Genomic DNA, 7,609 nt, shown 5'->3' with positions numbered 1-7,609 from the left:
CATATCAATGTTGATTTTCTGTATGTGTGTACGATAACCCACTTAATGATTTGGAAGTTAGACATTTCATTTTGATTTAATTTTGCTCTTCATTTGAAATCAAACATATCTCAGAGACAACTGGAAATCCCTGGTTTCCATATTAGTCGATTGGGAGAAATGTATCTCCTGCTCCCTGCTGTGAGTAGCCTGAAGAGTTTGTGATGTAACTTCACTCTGGTTTAGGAAATAAAAATACAGAGGAGAAAATAAGTGAAAAAATCTACTCAACTACTGACTCACAGCGCTGCATGTCGAAACAGTGAGTGTCCTCTGTGTGGATCTGAAATGAACAGCCTACCACACTGTGTCTCTCACACTGAACACTTGTTTCCAGCAGGCACGTAAAAGCACAACATAGGCATATTATGTAATCTTCATTGAGCAATGTTGCAGTGGAATGGGTCGTACTGAAGAGCTTAGTAACTCAAGAATAGGTTGAACTGTTTGTGGAAGGACAACGCCAGTAGAGCACACAAAGGAAGCAAAGGCAGCGTAAGAACTCCTCGTCAACAGCTCAATGCTGAGGCCTTTCAAGAATGAGAGGCAGCCAACTTGCGTTTTGTTCTCCAGGGTCTGAACCTTTTCCGAAAGCCAGTCGTTGCAATTTGAAAGAAGGAAAAAAAATGTAGATATCAATATTGACTGCTTTAATGAAATGGGGAGTAAAATTGAGAGAATCAAGCCACGCTATTTATCTCCTCACCAGTAACATATGAACTTATTTTTACACAACAGGTTACCCTTCATCCTACACAAAACAAATTGCCCTGATAGACACAGTGTTCTCCAGAGTAATTATACTTTTTGTACAGGGTGTGCCATTTTCAGAGCAGAGGCCTAAACATGCTGAGGTAAGAAATGTGAAGACAAAAGATCATCTGATTTTGGCCTTATCCATCTTGGAACAGCTGGTCAAATCCTTTCATACTAAAGTTTCACTTCACTTTGGTGTAGAAAGTAAGCTATCATTTGACGGTTTTGTGGTGTCAAACCAAGCCTATCAGTCAGGAGTCAGTGAGCACTTGGTTACCATAGAAACTAACCTGCCGTTTCCGTCTTGTATTTGATCTGATCCAAGCCGACGTGAAGGCCCTGACAGTGAATGCCGCAGTCTGAGAGTTTTTCTCTGGAGATCAAACTGTCTTCTGTTGGTTCTTTGAAGCTGCACCAGTCAAAGTGGATCACACTGGCTTATTTTAGTGGGTGGATTTTAGGGGACTTGTAAGGGCGGAATCTGACATAACACCAAACTAGATCAATGAAAAACTAATATTCCCAGCCCTCTGCTAGTTGTTCGTAGCATGAGTTAAATCAGAGCAATAATGACAGAAACCATGGATTTGTAGATCTTAGAATAGAAAAATATATCAAAACCCATTACTGTCATATCACACATAAGATACTCTAAATGTAATGCAGAGCTGCACTAGTATTAAATTGTTACTGAAGTTGTCATTTTACACTTTGTATCTTCTTGCATCTCTTCAATGTCACGTTAAATTGAATCGATTTTGAGTGAAAAGAAGATTACTGTGATGTCACTTGTGTTTATCCGGTTTTGTCAGCATTATTTTCTTCAAAGTCAGCTGCTGCCCTCTCCTGGTGGTCCTCATTCTGTACAACACAAGCAAATTGCGCTCTGAAAGAGTCATCTGGAGAGAATTTGTATTGCCAAAGGATACAAGAAATATTCAGATGTGACAGATGTGACATGCTCACCTTGTGCCACAAACTAATAACTAATATATTGCACAGCTAGTGTCCATCTGCTAATAACACCACTTACATTTAGGACTCTAAATGATACTAAATAACACAATGATAACCAGATGAATAAATGTGGTTGAACAATTACCATATGCATAAAATAATAATTATCATTATCTATGATAAGATCATGGAAAAAATACAATTACTGGAACTTTGTTGGTGGAAGGAATCAATCGCATCATGAAAATGAGTATGGTGATTATTGGTGTGGAGCTTTTACCTGTCTTTCTCCATAGGCTGGTGTTTTGATGTGGGGTTCTGTTGATCCTCTCCATAGTCCATAATTTATCACATACAATAGGTTGCAAAGGGCTCCATCCCAGTTAGAAGTCAGGAGAACCAGCACAGCAAATTGCTGCTGGGAACCACCTATTTTAAAAAACTTTTCTAAACTTTGGAGCCCCCAACATGGAAAAGATAAAGCAAATATGAAGTTATGACCCCCAAGAAGTATAGAGTCAGATTGTATACTTTAGCAGCCTTTTGTAAAAATGACAGGCAATTCATATATATATATATATATATATATATATATATATATATATATATATATATATATGCTAATGATTGATTGTAGTGCTTATTGGACAGAAAAGACCAGCTGATATCATGATTGACAGCTTGGAACAATAACCGTGAGGAAGCATCGAGTGAGCGTGGTGAGGAGTGATTTGTAGATGTATGAGAAACAAGCCACAGGTTTGGAATGAAGAGTAAACACAAAGATGCCTCGGAGGGTTAGAGAGAACAAGACAATCCTCTGGTTGCAAACTGTTTGCTGTCAGCACGTTTGCTTTAGTTCGAACTGTTGATGTCGGTATCGCTGTTGCTTCCCGTCTCAGATCTTCTAACCCTTTTGCAATGTTAAGAGGTGTATGAAAGTGAACCAAATTTACCCTTTTAACACTTAGCGATTGTGTGACCTAGACCTTGAGATGGTTAAAGTATAACTCTTTTGACTAGTTCCTCCACCAAATGACTGTGTTTTCTGTATTGCTGTTTGTCACTGTCTCACCTGCAAACGTAAACTTTCAAACTGACCCATTGACCTGCATCTGCAAAGCTTCACGCCATATTTCATATTGTGCTTGTTAACATCTTTGCGGCGAGGGGTGTGTAGGTTTGTTTTTTTGGGGTTGGGGTGGTCTGCAGGGACATGTGTGCCCCCCTCGGCGACCATGTCACAATTTATTATGTGCCATTTTTCTTCAAGCCGTGCCACGTTTACGGTATCTGCCACGGCGGTGACTGGCCAGACCTAAAGAGTATTATCAGGAGAATAGTTTTGCATATATTACAGGGTTAAGTGCAAACCAATCTGCTTTATCCAAACACAGCAATCCAAACAGAGCGCCGGGCCTGGGAGACTGATGAGTAACACACTCGGCCAGGGGCCCCAGCAAAACCCTGGGTGCCCCCCACCGCTCCCCCATCTTTCCACCTTCCCCTCACACACTGGGCTCACACTGATTGGCTCTGATTGCTTGTATAAAACACAGCACTGACTTTTTGATTATATTACACATGGTCACGCATAGATTGGTGCCCCGTGCCGCAGAGCTCCAGATTACTGCAAGGACTTGCAGTGAAGAGGGGGGGGTTGGGGTGGGATTGCTAAGCAGCCGTGATTGTAATGACTCCAGGAAATATGCAACACGCACTGGGATGGTCTCCGGTGTTGATGACACAAGTGTATTTGGTGCCTGCTTGCTTGCGGTTCTCAGCCTGTGAGGCCCAGAGCTGGTCCTGACTGAACATGACCCTCACCAGGGGTTACTGGGGGTTCACCGGTGTCGCATGTCAGGAACTGCATTGTGGGTGCGGTGGCTTCCCAAACAGAGACTTTCAGCAGGTCAAGGGGAAATTGTTTTGGCGTTTTTTAAATGGAACACCTCCGTAAGCAATCGTCGGCAACCTCTCGGCGGAGGTAGAGGGCTCCGGCGGACTCTGCCCGGAGGGGCCGCAGCAGATAGGGGCTAATCTGTGAAGCCCTCAGCCAAAGCTCATTTCCCACGTAGCCCTATCAGCTTGGGTTACAGATTCATAAGACAGGACCCTTCTAGCTTCACTTGCCTTTCACCTCCCTCAGCGTGCCTCTTTCCCTGTACAGACGGCTCGGCTTACTGCGCATGCAGACCAAGCAAAAGCTTTACCAAGTGATGTGAAGTTGTTTCAATGTGAAGCAGTGTGGCAAATTCACTGTTTGTTGCATATGAATTCAAGGCCGTATCTCACAAAACAACATTTTAAACGTTCTTAATTTACTGACTGTTTAGTCAGAAGAGACTTGGCTTAAGGTGAAGCGTGACTTTACACCGTGCACTAAACATTAATAGTAAAGAGTCCCCTGATCATTCACCCATTCACCCGTTAAATGTCTTGCCCAAGGATACGTCAACTTGTGTGAACTAGTGGAGGCGGGGATCAAACCGCCAATCCTCTAATCTAAAGCTGACTATGCTCTCCACTGAGCTTCATTCTTTCTCATTATAGAGTCGTTTTGCTGCTCTTAGCTCAGCAGCTTCTCCCGGAGGCTACGCTGTGGTTTTGGTGCAACAAATGAGTTGAAGATCTGATTGTGGGATGAGGAGCAGACTAGGTGAAGTAAGGGAGGAGCGCTGTGTCGGTTTGCGCTGAAGAATGTGATTGGTTTAACTGGAGAACGCCCCGCAGATAGTTTGGGTTTCTTTTGTCCAGCTTTTGAGATTTTGGTTAAACAACTGCAGGAGCATCCCAGTGTTGCTCAAAGTTCATTCTGGAGCCTGGAAATAACCAACCAAACAATCTCAGCTCAAGGTCTATTCAGTAGCTCTTTTACAGCGTCACATTAGGCAACAGAGATTTTGACAGTTCTAGGTCTAAATCTCTGTTTTTGTGAGCATGTTAAAGGGAAACCACCAGAATAAAGGATTTCATGTGTCCTAGGAAACCATGCATAATAGTGAAAGTGTGCTACTCTCTCTCTGTTGGTCAGAAGTTTCTAACCAGTCAATGAATGGAAATGGTGTTGTTTTCATCTATAGTGTTGTCTGCTGTCAAATAAATAATGTCCCGATATACGAGAACATTCCACTGATTTCTATCATTTAGAACATCTCCCGTTATTCATGGCAAATTAAACAGTTTTAGGAACTCTATTTTTTGAATTTGAGAGAGAATATGTTAATAGTTTTGTCATATGTCTAAAAATGGATAAATACTATGTTTTAAATTTTTAAATTGGACATTGGTCCCCATTAAATTATCCTAGTTTTTTTCTGGATAACTGATAGACATCAGTGGGGAGAATTAATTGGGAATATTTGTTTTTCTTGAAATGGAAGATTATTACAACCACATTTTAGAGTCCACAAATCCAGATTACAGAATAAAATGTATTTTATGCAATAGGCCATGTAGTATTGTTTTGTAGATACAAGTGGAGCAACTCACAAGAGTCAGAGGTATGAAAGGTTACAATGTGTGCAGGTCAGGCCACGATATGCTTTCAAGCCGTAATAATTCAAATTCCCCAAACCTTGGATCCTACATTTCCCATAATGCAACTCAATAGTCTCAGTCATTAGGCCCTTCCTGTCTGTCTGGTAAATGTCCACATCTATTAAACTCCCCGTCCCCAGTGTGTAGCACATGTTTTTGGTCCAGACTCAGATAATAGCCTGATGACCTCATCGTGGTTATTTGAGCTTGGACTGATATACAGATGAAACCGGTGCAGCGGAATATGAAAGACATGTCAATGTTTGATGTTTAAGCTAAAAGAAACACAAACTCAAGTGGCGGAAGTCTTTCTTTTGGGACACAACTCGTTCTCACAACACGCTCTTGTAATGATGGTCAGTAGAGCTGACGCACAACTCCCACTCGCTCAGTGAGTCCAAAATAAATAACTTTGTCTGCTCTGATTTGGATTAGAGGTTTAGTTTTTGGCATTTTGCCCAGGGAGTGCATTTCTTTAACAGAATCATTTGGTGTGGAAATGTTGTGAGTTCAGGAATAATAATAATTATTGATATTGTTCCATTGCAAACAATAATTAGGTTGTTTCAGTATGAAATCCTGCTATTTATTTCATTTGAATGATTTATCTTCACTTTTTCTCATGGTTCCTCTGTGGCACCAACTGAACGCACAGCAGAGTGTAAAAGTTCCTGATCCAGCTGAGGAGAATGAGCAGGGAATGAGCCTACAGCATTCTTCCCATCATGCCATGGACCCGGCTGTCCTCATGCACGGTTTGTAGAAACGCACAAACAGTGTCCATGCAACCCATGGAGTGTTGAGGTAAAACAGGTGAGGTAGTACAGCGGTAGTTATAATAAGAAAGTGCATGAAAAATAACTCAAACGTTTTGTAAGATCCATAGACTGAAGTCTCCCGCTGGTTTGTGGACTGAGGTTTTGGAGCCTTTGATGGCCCGTGGTACCCTTTAGTTAAGTATCCTGCGTCGCAGGCACATTACTTGCTTCTCTTCAACAACTCTCGCAGGTTTTCTGAGCGCACATCTGTAACCGCTGCTACCGTCACCTCAAGTGAATGAGGTCGACCTGTGTGTGTGTGTGTGTGTGTGTTGCTTGGTGTGACACATAAAGGTCACATTCATACACATACCACATCCGCGTGGATCATCTATCATGGCACGGACAAGAGGGCTTTGAGCAGAGCAAGCGAGCCGGGCTCCTCGTCGAAGGCTGCCGACTGAAGGACTGATGTTGATGCAGCGCTGGGGGAGCAGTTGAAGCCCACCCAAAACACACACACACACACATCTGTCCGCCGCTTGACGTTTTGTTTTGTCACGGCCATTGTGGCGAGAGCTGTCACTAACAGAGAAACGGCGTGACCATGTTGATTAGGCAAACCTTTGGAGCAAGGGGTAGAAATATGCTGTCAGCTCATTACAAAAATACATAAGCTCTCACTTCCAATCACTCACCTAACAGCTGGATGTTAGACAGCAGAGCTGCCGCCAACACGGCAGTCGTTCTGGGGTCACTGGAGATGACTGGAATCACAGGTTCAATCAGTTCCTCTGAGCCTCCCCCACCTCCACCTGGATGGCTGCTATGCCGCGTGTGAGTGTGTATTAGCAGCCTCGGAAAGAGCCTTTAGGAAGTATTGACACAGCTCAGTTCACACTATGGTTTGTGATTTTGTATTGATGATCGATAATCATCGATTTTATAAACGATTACAAAAAAGAAACTTATATGTGTATATTAAGGTATTATTTCATTAACACATTTATTTCATCCGGTATTATTGCAGTTTTTTAAAATCATTATTTTCCATCTCAGTCGCTCACACATACAAAAAAAAACATGGTTCACAGTATGTGGTGGATGTGGGTCGGGTTTGGCTTGGTAGGGGCGTCTTGATGCGTCTCAACCAGTTCCAACATTGGGGGGGCTAATACTACAGGGGCTCACATGAACCAAAAAAGAAAAAGAACTGCCAGTTATATGGAACTGATGGAAGGTAGCAAACTCATACATAGACATTTCCATTTGAATTCTCTTCAAGATGGCAAGTTGAAGGAACCAAAGTTCCTGTTTTTTCTCAAAAAAATTTCCATAGATTCTCCAAAGGAAATCCAGTACTAACTTGAACTTCACAGACACATAAGTTCCCTGCTCCGTAAATCCCAGCTATGTCCATTTTTCATTAAAAAGTGCACACAAGTTTAAACTAGGATTTATAAGACATTTTACCTTACAATGTGTAACGGTAATACTGCTGGTAAAAGCTTGGTGATCCTTGCCCAGCACATATATATATATATATATATATATATATA

Source organism: Pungitius pungitius, chromosome 14, assembly GCF_949316345.1.
Source record: "Pungitius pungitius chromosome 14, fPunPun2.1, whole genome shotgun sequence".
Lineage (NCBI taxonomy): Eukaryota > Metazoa > Chordata > Actinopteri > Perciformes > Gasterosteidae > Pungitius > Pungitius pungitius.
Note: the sequence above shows the minus strand (reverse complement) of the source record.